This window comes from Pongo abelii, chromosome 4 (assembly GCF_028885655.2).
Source record: "Pongo abelii isolate AG06213 chromosome 4, NHGRI_mPonAbe1-v2.0_pri, whole genome shotgun sequence".
NCBI classification, from domain to species: Eukaryota; Metazoa; Chordata; class Mammalia; order Primates; family Hominidae; genus Pongo; species Pongo abelii.
The window spans coordinates 123,879,329-123,903,226 of NC_071989.2; the positions used below are offsets into that span (position 1 = coordinate 123,879,329).

At 38.7% G+C, this 23,898-nt stretch overlaps 1 non-coding gene across 1 annotated transcript; it reads right to left on the reverse strand.

Annotated features, from left to right (window-relative positions):
- Window positions 1–5,355: 5,355 nt before the first annotated feature.
- Window positions 5,356–5,539, reverse strand: LOC112133670 (U2 spliceosomal RNA). The gene has a single exon (XR_002915294.2). It is a non-coding gene; the product is annotated as a U2 spliceosomal RNA (small nuclear RNA).
- Window positions 5,540–23,898: the final 18,359 nt, after the last annotated feature.

Sequence of the window (23,898 nt, forward strand, 5' to 3'; positions counted from 1 at the left end):
CTCACTGCAGCCTTGAACTGCTGAGTTCAAATGATCCTGCAATCTCAGCCTCCCAAGTAGCTGGGACTACCAGTATGTGCTAATTTTTTTTTAAAGGTTTTTTGATAGATACGGGGCTTGGCTATGATGACTAGGCTGGTCTTGAACTCCTGGCCTCAAGTGATCCTCCTGCCTCTGCCTCCCAAAGAGCTGGGATTACAGGCATGAGCCACTACACTCAGCTGACAATTTAAAATAACATACATTTATTTTACTGTGAAAAATAGTAATGCACAATGTTGATACATGAGAGAAGCCCCAGAATGCCACCTCTCTTCTCGTTGAGTTTTAAAACAAGATGAAAAGAACATGGCTGGGCAAGGTGGCTCATGCCTAAAATCCCAAAACTTTGAGAGGCCAAGGTAGAAAGATGGCAAAATGGCTTAAGCCCAGGAGTTTGGAACGAGCGTGGGTTGGTTCTTCTCTACAAAAAATTTAAAAATTAGCTGGGGTAGTAAAGCATGCCTGTGCTCCCAGTTACTTGGGAGGCTAAGGTGGAAGGATTGTTTGGGCCCAGGAAGTCAAGGCTGCAGTTAGCCATGATCACACTGCTGCACTCCAGCCTGGGTGACAGAGTGAGAAAAAAAAGAAAAAGAAAAAGAAAAGAAACAGATGTAAAATTGAAATATTACCTTAATTGTTGATAAAACTGATACTGGAGAAGGAAGCTTATATCTGTACACAAGCAAGCTGCCTGATACTGGAACCAGAAGTACAGATTCCGCTCCCAGCAGTGCTAGTCAAGGCCACCATCTCAAGGTAGAGGAGGAAGACACATATCCTTTGTAGGGCAGCTCACTGTCAGAAGGAAAGAAAAGTGAAGAGTTTATACTTTGTATGCCCATTTTCTCCTCCAAACTCATGGGTTTATAAGTAAAGGAGTGAAGACAGTATTATATAATCAATGTCCTTCACATGGAAAGAAACGTCAGGAGAGTTTCCTAAACATGTTGTCTAGTTGTGTTTTTTATTAACCATTAACCCTTAGGTGCAGCTGCTCCTTTGGGGGAAAATATCAGCAGGTTCTCTGTATAGGTCCATGCTCCCACCTTATGGGTGCTTCTGCAACACCAACAACTTCCCCTTTGAATATCATCCTGGAACCACCAGTGAGCAGTTTTGATTTTGCCCCCAGAAGAGTCTTAAATGCATCGGAACAGTACAGTAGGTAAATTAAGTCCAAAGCCACTTTCTATCCAATTCCAAAAGTTGACTGCCTATTCTGTTTCTCATCACAAGTCCTGAGCAGCCTCCTGTGCCAGCATAGTCTATTAGAGGTTCAACATTAAGATAGTCCAACAAAAAATGATCATCAAGCATAGAAATATGAATATAAACTCTCTTCCATTAAGAGTTCACAAAAATTGTTTGAGGCCAGGAGTCTGAGACCAGACTGGGAAATACAGCAAGACCCCATCTCTACAAACAATTTTTAAAAATTACCAGGTGTGGGCCATTGCTCTCCAACACCAGCACCACCTGTCGCTCGCTGAGCTCCAGCCTAAGGAGAAGGGGGGTAAGTAAGGAGTTCTCCATACCATGGCTGTTACAAAGCAGACTTCCTGCAAATCCACTGGTAGTGAAGCACCCAGAAAGCAAGTGGCTACAAAAGCCACCTGCAAGAGTGCACCCTCTACTGGAAGGGTGAAGAAGCCTCATTGTTACAGGCCGGTTCTGTGGCGCTCCGAGAAATGACACATTATCAGAAGTCCACTGAACTTCCAATTCGCAAACTTCCCTTCCAGCATCTGGTGGAGAAATTGCTCAGGACTTTAAAACAGATTTGGGCTCCAGAGCGCAGCTATTGGTGCTTTGCAGGAGGCAAGTGAGGCCTATCTGGTTGGCCTTTTTGAAGACACCAACCTGTGCACTATCCATGCCAAACGTGTAACAATTATGCCAAAAGACATCCAGCTAGCACATTGCATATGTGGAGAATGTGCCCAAGAATCTGCTATGATGGGAAACATTTCATTCTCAAAAAAAAAAAAAATTATCTTCTTGCTGTTATTGGTAGTTCTTGTGAATTTTTAATATAAATGCAGGGACGTAAAGCGTTAATGCAAGTCAAAATGTTTCAGTGAACAAGTTTCAGCAGTTCTACTTTGTAATAATTATAAATAAACCTGTTAATTTTTTTTCTGGAAAAAAATTACCAGGTGTGGTAGTGCATACCTGTAGGACTGCTTGAGCTTGAGCCCAGAAGTTTGAAATCATAGTGAGCAATGATCATACCACTGCACCCCAGCTTGGCAACAGAGCAATACTCTGTCTCAAGAAAAATAAAGAGTTCACAAGAGCAACTAAGGCTGCTTACAAGTTGACTCTAAAAACATTATTGTCCAGTGGAATTAAAAGTCCAGAATCAGTTTCCCTTGCCATTCAGTGTTAATGTCCAAAGACATACCAATTCAAAATTTACCCCTCTCAATCTCTTATCTTGTTCAGTTTTCAGAGAGAGATTCTCCATCTTGGATAATGTGATTCTTTCAGCAGTTACAGCTTAAGCTGTTCCATACCAGAATTAGTGTAGTTCTCAAGACGTAGTATTACTTCATGCTAAATCTTTCATGAACCACCCTTGGAAAAAGTTCAGAGTTAATTAGTAGTACTTAATAGCACTGGTCCCACATTTACCAAATTTAGAAAATTGCTCCATCCCCAGTCCCTAGGGCAGTTATCCCAGAACAAAATTATATTCTCCCAACTCAGTACTTAGTCTAAACCAAAGAGAGTTGGCAAAGACCGCAGCAGAGATTCGGCAGCATTGAGTGGAAGAAGATACTTTCTTGGTTTGAGATGTACCAGTATGCCAGAGGCCATTATCCATAGGCCATTATCTGGGAGCTTAACAGTTGTCCATAGGCCATGATCTGGGAGCTTAACAATAACTAGGAAATGGCTCTTGGCAAGAGTTTATTTTTGGAACCATGAATTTTCAAGATGGGGAGAGAAATACTCCTACGCATATTGTCACCTCTCAGAGAAGAGCATTTAAGATACTGCCACTTTGAGCAAAGTCCAGAGAGCTGACCTAGGGGCATTCCCAGTCTTATTTGAGGTGCCTTTCTTTCCCATCCAGTATATTCAAAACTTCCTAAATTGTTCTTTGTCCTTTGAATCCCATGTTTCTAGTGTTCAAAGATATTTTTAAAAGAAGCAAAATCATGACTCTCATATAGACAGGAAATGAGCACATGTTAAAGATGTTATGTAACCCATTAATTACGTGGAGAAACAAGGCAACTGGTTCAAAGGAAAAGTCATAGAAGTACAAATTTTTATGGAATAAGAAATGTTGATGTGAATGCTCATTTGGATGCAAAACTGGCTTCTGTATGGGCATGGGGTGGTGAGAGGATGAGGGAGTATTGTTCCTCCACCAGAAAAAATTTCACTTCAAAAAAATTTCAAAATACAAAGAAAGTAATTATTTTGATTGGTATCAGTTATTTTCCTACTTACAGAGTTAGAAAATAGCTCCCATAGAATAGAAATTAGATAACCATGAAGGGTGTATTGTGCTAGTCTAGATGTGACATAGTTTCATAGTTTTCCATTGGAGCACACATCTTCCTTCACTAGCACCCCAATATTGAACTGAACATAGGCACCGCCAAGTTACACAGCATTCATACTCTTTTCTGATCTGGCTTTTTCTGTCTTTGCTCATAGAGGCTGTTTCTACTACCTCTTACTGCCAGGTCAGTAGTCCTAAGAACTCTGCATTCTAATCTGGGACATCTTGAGATCACACAATGAGTGATCCTTGAATCTGTGTACAAATCCTATGAATTTAAGCTTAGCTCCTTCACAGCTCACTCTTTGGTCCTGGATGCAGAATGAAATTGGAGCAGCTCATCTAGTGCTCCCTCCCAGGGTCTGGCACTCTTAACTGAAACTTCCTGCAACATACACACATGCATGCACACACACACACACACACACACACACACACACACACACACACACCCTTCAGCTGCATTGCATTTTAAAAGCACCAAAAGTGTGCTGCTTTTAAAGTATGTCCAAAGACTTTTCCCTACCCCCTTACAAATGGACTACTGCCTTAGCTTTTTCAGTATTAAGCCCTTTGAGGCCCACTAGAATCTGTCCAGAAGCCCAAGAGGCCAGAGCATTTATGCCTGTGTAATCCAAGGACAGGCAGCAGTCAGCTCAGCAAAGCCCCCACTGAGGGACAGTAGCTTTGTTGAGGACAGGAAGGCCAGTGTCTGCTTGCTCACCAGCCCCCTCATGGCTATCTTCTGAAGGCAACTGTGGACCCCATGCATTTGTCAGGTCTGCCTTCATAAAGATAGCTATTGGCCTGTGGATAAGGCCTTCATAAACAGCAGTAATCAGCAAGTTCAAAATACCACATAGCCCAAGGGATAGAGCCTCTGACCTAGGCTGCAACAGTGCAAAGCTAACTGCACAGCTGTTCAGACTGACTGCATCAAACCACCAAAGTCACCAAGACAATAAAAAGGGATGTCCATTAAGTATGTCATATCATCAGCTATGAGATATATCCCAATTAGAAAGCAGTTAAAAATGAAAGAGGAAAATGTGAATCTTAGAATCAATTATGAATAGCAGTAATAGTAACAATAGCCAAAATGTGGATGTAGTTACTATATGCCAGGCTCTGTTTAAACCTTTACTTGTATTGCCTCATTTAATTCTCACAACAGCTTTATGAAAGCAGGCATTACTAATAGAATCCCCATTTACAGAAAAAAATGGAAGTAGAGTGAGATTAGAAATTAGTCCAGGGCCACCTGGGTATTAGATAGTGGAGCCAGTCAGTCTGAGTATGAATGTCTACACTTATATTCTTGTAGCTCATTTGGAAAGTATAGAAATATAGAGAGAAGCAGGAGGAAAAGCCATTTGTCATCTTATCACTGAAAGACAACATTAAAACTTTGACACTGTTCCTCCCAGTAATTAAAATAATCTTTATTATTTTTATTTTTTATTTTTTATTTTTTTATTTTTTGAGATAGAGTTTCCCTCTTGTTGCCCAAGCTGGAGTGCAACGGCGCGATCTCAGCTCACTGCAATCTCTACCTCCTGGGTTCAAGTGGCTCTGCCTCCTGAGTAGCTGGGACTACAAACACATTGCACCACACCCAGCTAATATTTTATATTTTTTTTGTAAAGACGGGGTTTCACCATGTTGCCCAGGCTGGTCTCAAACTCCTGAGCTCAAGCGATCCTCCCACTTTGGCTTCCCAAAGTGTTGAGATTACAGGCATCAACCACCACACCCAGCCTTGATCTACTTTTTGTTGTAACCATTCTATACCCCAAAGGGGATGCACCATTCCTGGAGGTACTGTAATACCAGGTCAACGGGTGGAGTGGGGCAAGTTACTGGTCCATCTCCTAGCTCCAAAAATCCATTCAATATATTATCCTCTGATAGAGGATGTATCAGATATTAAACTGATATAAATAGATACTACACTTTATCTTAGCCAGGCTGAGAAGTGGTAAAAATAAATATTCTATGAGACTTTCAATAATCAATGTTTTTGAAGTGATTGTTTTTATAGGAACCAAATGGAACTATTAATAATTATCATCCCATCCAACACTTCAGAACAGCCCTACAGTGGGTCCTTTGAACTCCAAGATTGTTAGGAATCCCAGCCAGTTCTTTCCTTGCTTTGTCCCTTTATGGGGTTAATCCAAGCCTTCCCATGGTTTGCAAAATTTCCACATGCTGCTAAAGAAGTCCATGCAGTAGTAGTGTGTTTCTTGTGTGTCTGTCTTAGACCCTGAGCACTGTCACATGATCCCACTGAATTCTTGCAGTAGATGATCCCAGACCCCTTGAGACACCATATGGCAAGCAACCAGATATCACAAAAGTATGACTTGTATTTCTGGGCAAGCAGCAGTCTCAGAGGACTAAGCTTTTCCTAGGCCTTGAAACCCTTGCAGCTGCCAGTAGCTGGATGAAATGCGCATCTCCAGGTGGAAAAATGGTGATCAGCCCACCCCAGAGAGAGTCTGACACTTGAGAATACAAGTGGGGCTTAAAGCATGTGCAAAACAAAGTCAAAGACTTTGTCGGTACTAATGACATCAACTATTCACAGACAGCAAACCCACACAAATGGAATGCAGATAACTACATATTGCATGAACAAATTAAAAGAAATATGCTGTGATTTTTTTTCCTTTTAAATCCGTACTGAAGGAAATAGGTGTGCAGGGTGCGGTGGCTCATGCTTATAATCCCAGCACTTTGGGAGGCCAAGGTGGGCAGCTCACATGAGGTCAGGAGTTCGAGACCAGACTGAAAAATTAACTGGGTGTGTTGGTGCACACCTGTTGTCCCAGCTAATCAAGAGGCTGAGGCAGTAGGATCACTTGAACCTGGGAGGCTGAGGTTGCAGTGAGCCAAGATCACGCCACTGCACTCCAGCCTGGGTGATGGAGTGAGACTCCATCTCAAAAAAGAAAGAGAGAAAGAGAGGTGTGGTGCCTCACACTGCCAGGGCCTCCAAAGACCTCATATATAATTGGGAATATATAATATAGAAATAAACTTGTGGCTGGTATAGATTTTCTCAAACTAGGTGGGGCAGGCTTGGGTGCATTCTCAGGGACTTGGGAATTTTGTGAGGAATTTTAAATGTTAATTTTTCATTTTAAAGATAGTACAAAAATAACTTCACCTGTTATAAAGATTATTTGCAGTGACAATTCATATTTGAAAAACTTTGCTTGTAGAATAAGACTTTTGTTCCATAAAGTAGTATTTTTCCCGCTGAAGTAAGCAGACATAGTTTTGAGACTTCATGAAATTTTTTTCCCTTTACAAGGTTAATATAGCTCCCAGATTTAAGAAACATTGGTCTGGGACATTTTTAAAAATTGAAAACTGTAAGACATAATTATAATTTGGTATTAGTCCCTCTTTATTTCAGTTTCTCAACTACAAAACTTTCTCCCAGCCTCTCCCTCAAATGAGATGTAAAGTCAGGTGAGATTAATGTGCACTACAGCTCCGTAAGAGGAAAGATACAGGCTAAATGGAGGGCATTAATTGTTTTAAGCATAAATATAGTTACTGAGGAGAAGTGCAAATCACTACAGATCAGAAAAACAGTGGTTCTTACCTAGCAGCCTTGTGACAGTGAGGCTATGAAATACAGGCTCAGAGCCAGCTGGTTGGCTCCTCCGCAGTGGCAGAACTTCCCCAACTGACCAGCACAGGAAGACTAGGCAGAAGCCGCGTGGGGCTTCTATTTGGGCTAAATGAGCAAAGCAAACCCATATGGAGAGGATTGAAGCAAGGAGGAGCAGGTGACAGTGCACGTAAAAGTACCTAGCACAGTGCTTCACACAAACCAGATGGTCTACACATGCTTATTCCTTCTGACTCTTTAATTCAACTGAATATTTAGTGTAAAAATTGAGAGATTTTAAAAAGAGAGAATTGAACAATTTGGTTTGACAGGACTGTTGTTTTGACTTATATCCTAGATAAGTTTTTGTTTGAACTGATATCTCAGATACAGACCAAATGAACAGATTGACATCCAACAAGCTTATGTAGATATCTACTGTAAGCCAGACACACGTTAGGTGACTTTGCAAAGGCAATCCCAGTCCTTCCCAAATCCTCCAATGTCCTATTAATTAACAGTCTCATCTCAAATACATAATAAATAAATAATGAATAGTCTCATCTCATATGACTCTGGAAGTCCAAAGCCTAAAGTTCCTAGGAGGAAAGTCCCATTTTCCAAGTGGTTTTCTGTTCAGTTCACTTTATGCCACACTGTGAACACAGCTCCTTCTCCAACATTCCCCAAAGCTTATATAGCGCTGTTGGGCCCCTAAAGTGAATTCTGCTGCTTCTCTAGAAAAATAGAAGCCTACTGCTACTGCCTCTGCTCCAGAATTCTTATCACAAACTCCAAAAGTGTCTTTCCATTCCTTACTCTACCTTTAATTCCTGACCCCAGACAAATTACCCTGCCTGGAAAAAGAGAAGCCACCTTAGGCCAGCCCCTGGGATTCCCTCAGAGCGAGCAAGTCAAAGGTCAAGGTTGAAACTGAAATGTTATCTGACCTCTGAAGTCACACGCCATCACTTCCACCATATTTCACAGCACATGCAGACCAGCTCTGCTTTCATTATGGGAGTATGCTGCACATGGGCAGGAATATCAGGAGGTAAAGATCATTGATGGCCTTCTTGGAGACTGGCTACCGCTTTGCCACTGACTTTGGGCAAGTCCCATAACCCCTCTGAACACCAAGGTCCTCATCTATGAAATAGGAATTAATAATAGTCTCTACCTCATTAGGTTGTTTGAGAATGAGAAAATACATGTTAATTCTTTTCACTTACCAGGGACTCAGTATACATTAACCATAATCACAATAGTTCTACCATCAATACTGTTGGATAATAACTAAAAGCTTTCCCACACTAAAACCATGTATCTATCTGACCAGTCCACAGAGAAGTCCACATTGCTTAGGCCATGAAGTGGAGGCATGCACAAAGCCGCTCACTCCTTCACATCCTTTCCTTCAGAGATTCATAGAACGTTACAGCTGCCCATCTCTTCTATCCCTCTCCCTGCCCTACTGATCACACATTGCAACTCTCTATATTGAACAACTTACAGTCCCATGTTATTCTACATTTTTAGTCTTTGTACATGCACCTCATTCTGCACAGAATGCTCTTTCTTTACAGCTCTCTAATACTTCACCTAACTTCAACTCATCCTTCTTTACTCAATAAATATATTGATTTGTTTTCGTAAGCATTTTCTTTCTCTTTTTCCTTTTCTTTCCTTTTTTCCTCTCTCTTTCCCCTGTATATGTATTTAGCCCTCCTTTTTCCCCCTATTTTCTTCTGTCTACTCAAAAAATTCCTACGAAGTGTCAACCATGTGCCAGGAAAAAACTAGCAAGAAAAAAGCACTGTCCTCCTGGAATATATAGTTTACTGAGACAATTAGTACCCTCTGTCCAAAGGAAATACATACATACATAAGATGTCAGGTCATGATGAGTGCTGTGAAGGAATATTAAACTGGGGAAATAGAGAAAATGTTGTAGAACTGCAGACTTATTTTAGAGTAAATTTAAATAAATTTTAAATAGATTTAACTTCCTATAGACTATGAACACCTCAGGATCAGACATTAGTTCATTTACCTCTATTTCTCCAGTGCTTAACAATGTGTCTGGAGCTAAGAATATATTTAATAAATATTTGTTGAATAAAATAAATAAATGTATGTATGAATGAATAAATAAATAAATGTTAGATTCCAATATAAACCCTATATGAAAAAAGCTGAGGCCCAGAGAAGGTTGATTTACTCAGGAAAGCTTACTTCAAGGACAATGCTGTTTTTACTGTGTCATATTACACATGCCTAAAACATCTTTGTTTTAATAATACCCTATCTGCTCCTTTTCTGGTGTTGTCTAAACTTGGCTACTTGAATGAAATTCTAAAGAGCTTGTTTTTCTAGTTTTTTACTTAATCTTCATGGAAACCATCACTGTTTAGAATAGATAAAGGACTTCACCAAAGTCTCAACAGTGTATTTGCTCACTTTGTCAACCAGTTGTTTCGTCATAAACCACAAGGATTCAGAATGTGCAGCTGATCAGGAACCAGAAAAGAGTTCCCACTAGGATCCGTTAGGATTCTTTAGAGAAGAAAAACAAATCTAGGATAAAAATTCTCAAACTTTTGGACTCAGGACAACTTTATCCTCTTAAAAATTATGGAACATCCCAAAGAGCTTTTGTTTATGTGGATTATATCTATTGATATTCACTGTAATGGAAACTAAAATTATGTAATTTCTAAAAATATTTATGTATTTTAAAATAATAACAGAGTCATTAAATGTTAACATCTTTTAATGAAAAACAGCTATATTTTCTAGAACGAAAAACGTAATGAGAGGAGTCGTGTTTTTACACTTCTGAGAATCTCTTCAATGTATGCTTAATAGAAGGAAGGTGGATCCTCCTATCTGCTTCTGCATTTGGTTTGTTATGATAGCATTTGTCATTCAGCCTCTGGAAAATTCCACTGCACATTCATGACAGAATAAATAGAAAAAGTCAAATAACATTTCAGTATTATTACAAAAGCAGTTTTGATCTTGTAGACTCCATAAAAAGGACTTTGGGGGGGGGGGTCCCTAAGCATCCCCTTGTCCATACTTTCAGAAGTGCTTGTTTTGAGAGTCATAAACTTTTATTAAAAAAACAAAAATAAAATAAAATTAAACTATGTTTCAGATTTTTATTCTAAACGTGTATCTATTTTTATACTCCTATAGCAGTGGTTCTCAACTTTTAGTGTGCTTAAGAATCATTTAGGAGGCATAGTTAAAATGCTGATTTCGCATCTACCCCCAAAGTTGCTGATTCCTTAAGTTTGGGCTAGGACCTAGGAGCATGCACTTTTTAACATGTTCTCACTCCAGGGCTCTATCCCCCAGATAATAATAATCCATGCCGCATTATTTGAGAAAAACCATTCCAAAGTAAAAAATATCTTGGATAGTTTACAAAACTAAAGCATTTCAGTAAGATGAAATTTTAAATTTTGAAGTAAAAGTATCTGACTTAAAACAGAGAAAGATATCAAGAAAAGAGAAACCCGTTTCTTGTGATGCACACAGGTCCGCTCTATGGTTATTGCACCAAGAACGTGTGTTATTGCTAGCATAAGGAATTTTCCTGTCCTCCAGATTTCACTATAGCCAAAAGTCCGTTCAGTCATCCAAACACAGTTATTCATTCTACTACTAATATATTTACTTTCTGGCATTAAAAAAAAAAAAAAAAAAAACTTCAAGTAGCTAAAGATATCATTAAAACGTATAAAAGAAAAACACATTAAGGTAGTTGTTCTTTGCCTAAACACAATGACGGTGATTAAATTCACCATTTCATTCATTCATTTATCAAATAGCCACAAAGCTTGTAGGCTAGGTCCTGGAAATATCAATATGTTTACCCTATAGGCTGTCCCATTTCTGTTAAAGGCACAACCATCCACCTAGCTGTTCAAGCTGGAAACCCATGAGTCACTCTTAATATCTTCCTTTTCTTTATACGCTCCATTTCTCATCTACATAGTAGTGCTGAACTCCAAAATATACCTCAAACTTGTTGACCTGTTTCTATCTCTACCACCTTCACTTTAGTCAAGCCACTATCGTCTTATGCCTGGACTCCTGCAATTGTTCCTAACTGTTCATTCATTCATTCCTTCATTCATTCATTCATTCAATATTGATGAGAACCTACCAAGTACCAGGAACTTTTCAACACTCTAAAGACAGAGCAGAGAAACAAAACAGGCAAAATCCCTGCTTAATGGAACTTCCATTTTGGTGGACGGGAGACAGACAAAAAATGAATTATACAAAGAAATGTGGATATGTCAAGTAGATAATTAGGTATAGAGTTGGGTGTTCAAGGGAGCGATCAGGACATATTTTAGTATTCTGGAAGTTCCAAGAAAATGTCAAGCACTCATTTGCATATATTATTCCCTCTACATGGGACTCCCTTATCCTTACATTTTTTTAGAAGTTGGTGCCTTCCCACACCTTAGCCTACGTGTCATCTACCTAGAGGTCCCTCGCCACCCAATCCAAATTAAGTCCCTTCCTATAATTTCCTCTCAATAACACCTGTTTATTTTCCTTCTTAGCCCATACCACAATTTGCAAAGTACTTGTCTACTTATTGTTCTCTCAATATTAAACTGTAAATTCTACCTTTCTTGTGTTTATCATTGAATATTTAGTGCCCATCACATAGTGAACAGATGTTTTGGTTAGGATTCTACCAGAGAACAAAGCTAGCAGGAGATTTTATGCATATATGTAAACACACACACACACACACACACACACACACACACACACGTATGGAGAGAAAGAGAGATTTATTGCACCAACTACAAAAGTATCTTTTTTTTCCTTTTAATTCTTTTTTTTTTTTTTTTCCTTTTTTGAGACACAGTCTCAGTCTGTCACCCAGGCTGGAGTGCAGTGACGTGACCTTGGCTCACTGCAGCCTCGAACTCCTAGGCTCAAGAGATCCTCCCTCCTCAGCCTCCCAAGTAGCTGGGACTACAAGCGCATGCCACCACACCCGGCTAATTTTTGTCTTTTTTGTAGAGACCAGGTTTTGCAGTTTTTCCCATGTTTCCCAGGCTGATCTTGAACTCCTGGGCTCAAGGGATCTCCCCGCCTTGGCCTCCCAAAGTGATTACAGGCATGAGCCTTCACGCCCAGCCTGCTTTCGGTTTGTTATTTTTAGCATCACCTGAGAGATATGCTTAGTTTGTTATTTTCAGTCTCTCTTCTATATCCTTCCCTTCATGCCCTGCAATATCTGGAAAAATTTACGGGTAGAGGACATAAGCAGAAAGAATGTAATCTTACTCACAGCTGATCATAAACAGCTTGGAATGCAGAGGAGGACATTCTGGAAAATATTTCTCCTCATTGAGTTGCTTTTCAGTCCATACAAAATCCTGCCCATGAGTCTCCACTTCTCTTGATCTCCCTTAATCCTTCCATCTCTAAGACTTCATATCCTGAAAGCTTGCAGGACATTCTACAAGGAACCAAAGCACTTGGCACTTGCCCAAGCTCAGCAACTCCTATTAGCCCCTCAAGGCCAAGGCTGGTAAAACCTCTTTGCTCTAGACCAAGCTTGTTCAACCCAAGGCCCACAGCCCACATGTAGCCCAGGAGGGCTTTGAATGTGGCCCAACACAAATTTGTAAGCTTTCTTAACATATTACGAGATTTTTTTTTTGCGATTTTTTTTAAGCTTATCAGCTATCTTTAGTGTTAGTGTACTTCCTGTGTGGCTCAAGACAATTCTTCTTCCAGTGTGGACCAGGGAAGCCAGAAGATGGGACACCCCTGCTTGAGACCCACACATTCTTCATGCCTAAAAGGTAAACATGCCCCTCTCTCTCATTTATATAATCCATCTTTCACAACTTCATAGTATCATTACCGTGCAATATTTTTCAAAAAAGACTCTCCACAATAATGAGGAAAAGGCAGATTGAAGAGAATCAGAGATTGCTGTCTCATCACACTATTTCTGGCCCAGTCTTCATAATTTTTTCTCAGTAGTCTAATCTCACAAGTTTGATAACATGTGCTTACATTAGCATTGATTTTTAACCAGTTGCAAATATTTGTTTTTATTTCTACTTTAACCCAAGATTACTTAGAAAAGTTTTTTTAAATTTTTTAACTTTCAAGTTTACTGTTTATTTGTTTTTATTTTTGACTATCGTTTTTTGTTAATTTCTGTTCCTATTACATTGTGGTTAGAAAATGAGATTTCCCTTTGAGGCTTAATGCATGTTAAATTTTTATAAATATCCCACATGTATTTGAAAAGAATGCAAATTACCTGTGGTCAAGCTTACAACTGGGTTATTCAAATCTTTTATAGCTTTACTAATTTTTCTCTCTCTGATCCAAGAAAAGAGCATTAAAATATGTTACCACTGTGGATTTGTCAAATCCTCTGTTTTCTATCCATTTTTCCTTTATCTATTATGAAGCTACATTGTTTTATAATTTTGGTGGATTATATCTTTCACCAATATGAAATATTTCTTTTGTCCCATTGAATGATTCTGTCCATTAATAATTAATACTAATGGTTTGTTCATATGTTTAGTATTTTCTTGTACTTTTTTCCTCTTTTTTTTTTCTTTATATCTCTTACAAAAGAGCAGGTAGCTGGATTTTTCCTTTTTTCCTACTCAGCATCTCTGTCTTTTAATGGCGAAATATAACCAATTTATATAATTGTCAATCTGATATGGCTTTTCTTATTGTTGCCTCATTTTTACTGTTTTATTTTTATCATTTTCTTGTTTTTTCCTCTCTTTTCTTTTGTTGCATTATTTTTTTTTTGCCCACTCTTTTCTTATTTATTTGAAAGTTACAAGTTGTACATCCATTTTTTTTGGTTACCCTAAAAGTTACAATTCACCTAAATAATTCTGTTTACCTATCTGTGTCCAGATATAATCTGTATTTTTTTGTCAAGCTACACAAAACAAACATTTTAGCATATTTTCACTTACTTCAGAATCCTTCATATTTATCATCTAGTTGAAAGGGTCTTTGATTTTATTTCCAGATTGATATTAGTTTTTTTTACATTATGCATGAGTGATTATTTAGACATAACTATATGCTTTAGCAATTTCTTAGCTTATTATTGCTTCTGTAAGCTAAATATTTTCTCTCTTAGATTCACTTTCTGTCTTACTGGATTATATTCTTGAGTAATACTTTCAGAAAGAAAAAATCTGTGGGTGGCAAAGCTTTGAATACCTGCATGACTAAAGATGTTTTAATTGTACTTAAATAATTGAATTTGTGCTAATCTAGCTTTTCAAAAAATTTTAGTCTCAAAATTGTCTTCCAGGATTTCAAAGATATTACTCCATTATCTTCTCACATTCAGAGCTAATGATGAGAAATCCAAAGTTAATCTGATTTTTGTTTCTCTGGAGGTATCATGATTTTTTTCTTACTGGATGCTTTTAGGATTTTCTCTTTATCCATGGATAGTGAAATACAATTTGCATGTGTCTAATGGGTGCTTTTCAAAAATCCTAACCATTAGGGCCCTTCATTCGAAGACTCTTGTCTTTCTTTAGATGTGGGAAATCTGTCTTCCTTTTTCTTCCTTCCTTCCTGCCTCTCTTCCTTTCTCCCTCCCTTATTTTCCTTCCTTCCTGTCTCTCTTTTTCTTTCTTTCTTTTCTTCTTTCCATTACCTCTGATCTCTCTCACTCCCTCGTTCCTTCCCTGCCTTTCTTCTCCCTGCCTTCCCCTCCTCCTCTGAGGTGGACATCAGAATTTCTGGATTGTGCTAGATTATGAGAAAATTCTTCATCTAGATCTTCTAATTAATGTTTACATCTGTCCATTCTTATATTAGGGTTATTTACTGAGTTTTGCGGTTTCTGTGATCAAAAAATAAAGACCAAAAAAGCCCAAAATTATATAATATTTTTTCTAATTGCCTATCTTGTTGCCTATGAATATGCAATGTCCCTCTTCTATGACACTGAGGGTATTAATTACAGCTGTTTTGGAGTCTTTTCTGTTTGTTCTATTTACCCGGTTTGAGTTTGCTTGTTTGTTGAGCTTGGTGCCTCACTTTCACAGTGTTCCTCAAATGTTTGCTGATTGGTAGTTGTGTTCTTATCTTTGTATCTGTGCTTCTGTATATAGAGGTCTGTGGATTCCACTGCAGTTGACTACAGCTTGCCTCCAGGGACATAAACAGACAAAAGATATATAACTTCCTATGTGGGGTGGGATGGGACTTGTGGCCAAGAAGAGGTGTTCCAACCATTGCCTTCTGGGTGAGAGGTTTTCCTACCCACCTTGGAAGCTGACAGCCATGTGGTAACACTGCTTTGTCATTTTATCCCCAGGCCCCATCTAGAGTGTCAAACAGCTGCTGCCCACTGCTTTGTGCACCCAACAGAAAGGGGATGGGCTGATTTGTCCAGAACGTTTATCAGTATTATAACTATATTTGATCTCTATTAGGAGACCTGTGAGAGATTTCTTAAAGCTCCCTTAAAAATACTTTTGCTTTATGATTTGCAAATTGTATTAAGCCACGTCTAAAGAAATATGAAATTTTCAATTTGTTGTTTTAAAAAGGCAAAACTAGCCCTTAACTACATTCTCAGTAATGTTAATTGATCTCACAGAGGGAAGGTGGAATTATACCTTTGAATAAAGCAAAACAAGTAAGCAAATGCAAAAGGGTTATATGCTAAGTCAGACCTTATTTTAAGACTTTTTAGTGGGAAATTATTACCATCATCAGCAACACAATGAGTAAAAGAAAAACTAAGTGCCCCTTAACAGAATAGATCTTCAAGATTTCTATGTAATTTGAGGAGAATAAATGAGAGACAGAAAAAACGGAATAAGCTCAATTTAATTTGATGTTTTTAGAGAAACCAAGGTCATTCAAATGATATTTTTTAAAAAACTTTACAAAGAAAATCTTATTACTGTTACATAAAACGTTTAATGTTTGTGACAACTAGAATATTGTGTTTGGGTAGGATTACCAGGCATTCTTTGCATACAGGGCATATCCAGTGTCCTGTATTGACTTTGTCAGAACACATTAAATGCCCTGTATTTGGCTTTTTCCCCCAATAAATTAGAAAAATTCAGCAGTAGAGCTATTTTTCTGCACCCATAATTAGTACTTAAATTATTTAAATAGCAACACCAGCTAAAAATCATTCTTTTGGAAACAAACATCTGGACAATTCCTCATTGTCTCTCCTTCAGATTTGGCTAAGAGAAGACCAAAAGAGGAAACTGAGAATTAAAAGTACTTATTTTTCATATTTAAGAAAGTAAAAGACTATTTTTTTGACCACATTTCCAAGTTGTAAGTGAGTAAGCATTGTTCATTCCCAGACGACTTTGTATCGACACACAGGCTCTGAAAATCAGCCAAACAGCCATTGCTTCACTCCTATGGCCATGCTTCTCATCATCAGTCAGAAAACAGCCTCCCTACAAGCTTCTGAAATGGAGCAAATCCATAAGAGCCCAAAGCATCTGAGAGCCAATCAGTCTCAGTAATGTGAGATGCCCCACACTCACAGATAACAGCCAATCAGCAAGGGCCTCCCTCCAGTACCCTTGCTCTGGAGTCAGCCAGTCAACAGCAGCCTTCCTCCAGTGACCACAGTAAGGTAGCTGAAAATCCTTCAGTCTCTAGGCACTTCACTTCTGAAAGCCCAGCAGTCCCTAAATGTCAGGATTCTGAAAACCTATGTAAGATCAACTTTGGCTTTGCTCCAGCAAACTATCTTACAAGCACAGTTCTTACTGTGTCTTATAACTTATCTTCAAGCTCTTTGTGTAATGAAGTTGTTCATTCAGCACAAAAAAAAGTCAGCTATAGGCCAGATGTGGCTCATGCCTGTAATCCCAGCATTTTGGGAGGCAAAAGCAGTAGGAACGCTTGAACTAGGAATTTGAGACCAGCCTAGGCAACAGAAACTGTAATGGCTTTCCCTAGTGTATGTCATCATCAATCTTAAAGCTCAAATGACTATTTGAAGGTACTGCTACCAGAGCATTTTTCAATTCCAAAACTGCAAGCAAATATTTAAGTGCCAGGACAAAATCTACAGCAATAATAAAAAATATAATAGCTGCATTTACTCTACAGATTATCAAAGATCTAATGCCTCACCTTTTGTGGCATAGCCAAGTGTGAATAAAATAATCACGATCAGAAAAAAATTTCTTATTTCTTGTGCAGTATTTTTCCTGTGAAAAAGGATTGTTTATAAGACTATTGTGAGTAAAATCTTCCAGAGGAGACTTCAGGCACATTGGAAAATTTTAGTGGACTTTATTAGTGAGCTAGGAATTCATGAAATAAATTGTATAGCTTTTGGTGGGGACCATGTAAATGTGTGCATACAGGTACAGAAAATGTGTAGTCAAAGTTGAAGCAAAGCATGAATGATTCTATAGAAGATGTTGGCTGTCCTGCCTGTATTCTGCATAATGCTGTTCAAATAGCACATGATGTTCCTTCTACTGATATTGTCACGAAATTGTTATGAAATTCTTCTCTTACTTCAGCATTTATGCAGCAGGTCCTCAAATAACATCGTTTTGTTCAACATCATTCCCTTGTAACATTGATGAAAAAAGTTGTCTAAATTGTCACAGCAGGAGTGTGTGTGAGAGCACCCTGCAGTGAGTTGGCATCCTGGCCAGCGTGGGTTCCCACTTTATGCCCTGAGCTGCCGGGATAGGCTCCGGCCACCCTTGACTCTAAACTGGAACAATTGGGTAAATAATTATCTTGTTTGTGTTAGTCGAAAATCCGCTGTTCTGCAGCCACCGCTGCTGGTACCCAGGCAAACAGGGTCTGGAGTGGACCTCTAGCAAACTCCAACAGACCTGCAGCTGAGGGTCCTGTCTGTTAGAGGGAAAACTAACAAACAGAAAAGACATCCACACCAAAAACCCATCTGTACATCACCATCATCAAAGACCAAAAGTAGATTAAACCACAAAGATGGGGAAAAAACAGAGCAGAAAAACTGGAAACTCTAAAAAGCAGAGCACCTCTCCTCCTCCAAAGGAACGCAGTTCCTCACCAGCAACAGAACAAAGCTGGACAGAGAATGACTTTGACGAGCTGAGAGAAGAAGGCTTCAGACGATCAAATTACTCCGAGCTGCGGGAGGATATTCAAACCAAAGCCAAAGAAGTTGAAAACTTTGAAAAAAATTTAGAAGAATGTATAACTAGAATAACCAATACAGAGAAGTGCTTAAAGGAGCTGATGGAGCTGAAAACCAAGGCTTGAGAACTACGTGAAGAATGCAGAAGCCTCAGGAGCCGATGCAAACAATTGGAAGAAAGGGTATCAGTGATGGAAGATGAAATGAATGAAATGAAGTGAGAAGGGAAGTTTAGAGAAAAAAGAATAAAAAGAAACGAACAAATCCTCCAAGAAATATGGGACTATGTGAAAAGACCAAATCTACGTCTGATTGGTGTACCTGAAAGTGACGGGGAGAATGGAACCAAGTTGGAAAACACTCTGCAGGATATTATCCAGGAGAACTTCCCCAATCTAGCAAGGCAGGCCAACATTCAGATTCAGGAAATACAGAGAACGCCAAAAAGATACTCCTCGAGAAGAGCAACTCCAAGACACATGATTGTCAGATTCACCAAAGTTGAAATGAAGGAAAAAATGTTAAGGGTAGCCAGAGAGAAAGGTTGGGTTACTCACAAAGGGAAACCCATCAGACTAACAGCGGATCTCTAGGCAGAACCTCTACAAGCCAGAAGAGAGTGGGGGCCAATATTCAACATTCTTAAAGAAAACAATTTTCAACCCAGAATTTCATATCCAGCCAAACTAAGTTTCATAAGTGAAGGAGAAATAAAATACTTTACAGACAAGCAAATGCTGAGAGATTTTGTCACCAACAGATCTGCCCTAAAAGAGCTCCTGAAGGAAGCACTAAACATGGAAAGGAACAACCGGTACCAGCCACTGCAAAATCATGCCAAATTGTAAAGACCATCGAGGCTAGGAAGAAACTGCATCAACTAATGAGCAAAATAACCAGCTAACATCATGATGACAGGATCAAATTCACACATAACAATATTAACTTTAAATGTAAATGGACTAAATACTCCAATTAAAAGACACAGACTGGCAAATTGGATAAAGAGTCAAGACCCATCAGTGTGCTGTATTCAGGAAACCCATCTCACGTGCAGAGACACACATAGGCTCAAAATAAAAGGATGGAGGAAGATCTACCAAGCAAATGGAAAACAAAAAAAGGCAGGGGTTGCAATCCTAGTCTCTGATAAAACAGACTTTAAACCAACAAAGATCAAAACAGACAAAGAAGGCCATTATGTAATGGTAAAGGGATCAATTCAACAAGAAGAGCTAACTATCCTAAATATATATGCTCCCAATACAGGAGCACCCAGATTCACAAAGCAAGTCCTGAGCGACCTACAAAGAGACTGTGACTCCCACACAATAATAATGGGAGACTTCAACACCCCACTGTCAACATTAGACAGATCAACGAGACAGAAAGTTAACAAGGATACCCAGGAATTGAACTCAGCTCTGCACCAAGTGGACCTAATAGACATCTACAGAACTCTCCACCCCAAATCAACAGACTATAAATTTTTTTCAGCGCCACACCACACCTATTCCAAAATTGACCACAAAGTTTGAAGTAAAGCTCTCCTCAGCAAATGTAAAAGATCAGAAATTATAACAAACTGTCTCTCAGACCACAGTGCAATCAAACTAGAACTCAGGATTAAGAAACTCACTCAAAACCGCTCAACTACATGGAAACTGAACAACGTGCTCCTGAATGACTACTGGGTACATAACAAAATGAAGGCAGAAATGAAGATGTTCTTTGAAACCAACGAGAACAAAGACACAACATACCAGAATCTCTGGGACACATTTAAAGCAGTGTGTAGAGGGAAATTTATAGCACTAAATGCCCACAAGAGAAAGCAGGAAAGATCTAAAATTGACACCCTAACATCACAATTAAAAGAACTAGAAAAGCAAGAGCAAACACATTCAAAAGCTAGCAGAGGCAAAAATTAACTAAAATCAGAGCAGAACTGAAGGAAATAGAGACACAAAAAACCCTTCAAAAAATTAATGAATCCAGGAGCTGGTTTTTTGAAAGGATCAACAAAAATTGATAGACCGCTAGCAAGACTAATAAAGAAGAGAGAAGAATCAAATAGATGCAATAAAAAATGATAAAGGGGATATCACCACCAATCCCACAGAAATACAAACTACCATCAGAGAATACTACAAACACCTCTATGCAAACAAACTAGAAAATCTAGAAGAAATGGATAAATTCCTGGACACATACACCCTCCCAAGACTAAACCAGGAAGAAGTTGAATCTCTGAATAGACCAATAACAGGCTCTGAAATTGTGGCAATAATCAATAGCTTACCAACCAAAAAGAGTCCAGGACCAGATGGATTCACAGCCGAATTCTACCAGAGCTACAAGGAGGAACTGGTACCATTCCTTCTGAAACTATTCCAATCAATAGAAAAAGAGGGAATCCTCCCTAACTCATTTTATGAGGCCAGCATCATCCTGATACCAAAGCCGGGCAGAGACACAACGAAAAAAGAGAATTTTAGACCAATATCCTTGATGAACATTGATGCAAAAATCCTCAATAAAATACTGGCAAACAGAATCCAGCAGCACATCGAAAAGCTTATCCACCATGATCAAGCGGGCTTCATCCCTGGGATGCAAGGCTGGTTCAATATATGCAAATCAATAAATGTAATCCAGCATATAAACAGAACCAAAGACAAAAACCACATGATTATCTCAATAGATGCAGAAAAGGCCTTTGACAAAATTCAACAACCCTTCATGCTAAAAACTCTCAATAAATTAGGTATTGATGGGACATATCTCAAAATAATAAGAGCTATCTATGACAAACCCACAGCCAATATCATACTGAATGGGCACAAACTGGGAGCATTCCCTTTGAAAACTGGCACAAGACAGGGATGCCCTCTCTCACCACTCCTATTCAACATAGTGTTGGAAGTTCTGGCCAGGGCAATTAGGCAGGAGAAGGAAATAAAGGGTATTCAATTAGGAAAAGAGGAAGTCAAATTGTCCCTGTTTGCAGACATCATGATTGTATATCTAGAAAACCCCATTGTCTCAGCCCAAAATCTCCTTAAGCTGATAAGCAACTTCAGCAAAGTCTCAGGATACAAAATCAATGTACAAAAATCACAAGCATTCTTATACACCAATAACAGACAAACAGAGAGCCAAATCATGAATGAACTCCCATTCACAATTGCTTCAAAGAGAATAAAATACCTAGGAATCCAACTTACAAGGGACGTGAAGGACTTCTTCAAGGAGAACTACAAACCACTGCTCAATGAAATAAAAGAGGATACAAACAAATGGAAGAACATTCCATGCTCATGGGTAGGAAGAATCAATATCGTGAAAATGGCCATACTGCCCAAGGTAATATATAGATTCAATGCCATCCCCATCAAGCTACCAATGACTTTCTTCACAGAATTGGAAAAAACTACTTTAAAGTTCATATGGAACCAAAAAAGAGCCCGCATCGCCAAGTCAATCCTAAGCCAAAAGAACAAAGGTGGAGGCATCACGCTACCTGACTTCAAACTCTACTACAAGGCTACAGTAACCAAAACAGCATGGTACTGGTACCAAAACAGAGATATAGATCAATGGAACAGAACAGAGCCCTCAGAAATAACACCGCATACCTACAACTATCTGATCTTTGACAAACCTGGGAAAAACAAGCAATGGGGAAGGGTTTCGCTATTTAATAAATGGTGCTGGGAAAACTGGCTAGCCATATGGAGAAAGCTGAAACTGGATCCCTTCCTTACACCTTACACAAAAATTAATTCAAGATGGATTAAAGACTTAAACGTTAGACCTAAAACCATGAAAACCCTAGAAGAAAATCTAGGCATTACCATTCAGGACATAGGCATGTGCAAGGACTTCATGTCTAAAACACCAAAAGCAATGGCAACAAAAGCCAAAATTGACAAATGGGATCCAATTAAACTAAAGAGCTTCTGCACAGCAAAAGAAACTACCATCAGAGTGAACAGGCAACCTACAGAATGGGAGAAAATTTTCGCAACCTACTCATCTGACAAAGGGCTAATATCCAGAATCTACAATGAACTCCAACAAATTTACAAGAAAAAAACAAACAACTCCATCAAAAAGTGGGTGAAGGACATGAACAGACACTTCTCAAAAGAAGACATTTATGCAGCCAAAAAACACATGAAAAAATGCTCATCATCACTGGCCATCAGAGAAATGCAAATCAAAACCACAATGAGATACCATCTCACACCAGTTAGAATGGCAATCATTAAAAAGTCAGGAAACAACAGGTGCTGGAGAGGATGTGGAGAAATAGGAACACTTTTACACTGTTGGTGGGACGGCAAACTAGTTCAACCCTTGTGGAAGTCAGTGTGGCGATTCCTCAGGGATCTAGAACTAGAAATACCATTTGACCCAGCCATCCCATTACTGGGTATATACCCAAAGGACTATAAATCATGCTGCTATAAAGACACATGCACACGTATGTTTATTGCAGCACTATTCACAATAGCAAAGACTTGGAACCAACCCAAATGTCCAACAATGATAGACTGGATTAAGAAAATGTGGCACATATACACCATGGAATACTATGCAGCCATAAAAAATGATGAGTTCACGACCTTTGTAGGGACATGGATGAAATTGGAAATCATCATTCTCAGTAAACTATCGCAAGAACAAAAAACCAAACACCGCATATTCTCACTCATAGGTGGGAATTGAACAATGAGAACACATGGACACAGGAAGGGAAACATCACACTCTGGGGACTGTTGTGGGGTGGTGGGAGGGGGAGAGCTAGCTTTAGGAGATATACCTAATGCTAAATGACGAGTTAATGGGTGTAGCACACCAGCATGGCATAGGTATACATATGTAACTAACCTGCACATTGTGCACATGTACCCTAAAACTTAAAGTATAATAATAATAAAATTTTTTTAAAAAATCACATCAATGCAAATGGTGGAGTAAGGACCTTCGCAAAGAACTTCTCCATGGTAAAAGCAAGGGAAATACTGACAGAAATCGTCAGAATCAATTTTTTTCATTACCCTATGCATTAAACACTTGCAACAATCCAAAAAAAATCTTTCCTAATAGTATGTATAGCTCACATTTATTTCAATGTTTAGTATTAGAAGTGTTTGGGTCTTTATTCAGAAATTTGACGATGTTTTTGTGACCAGAAACATGCCATAGAAACTTTACTCTTGTTTATACCAATCAGCCTATTGTGAATTAGTTTCATTATATGCAATTTCACTTAGTCACAGTTTCTAAGAACGTATGGAGGACCTAAAGTGAGGACTTACTGTACTTACAAGCAGCGTTTTTCCATTCTATCAGATTCAAAACCTATTGGCTCTCTTTAACGAATGTATTTGGGAGAATCTTCAGTATGAAATCACACTTTAATTCTGAAGGAAAGACCCCCCCCAAATTCTTGTTGAGTACTTAAACAGTTTATTAAGTAAAGGCTACTTATTTCTTTTTCATATTTGCAATTACTTTAGCAA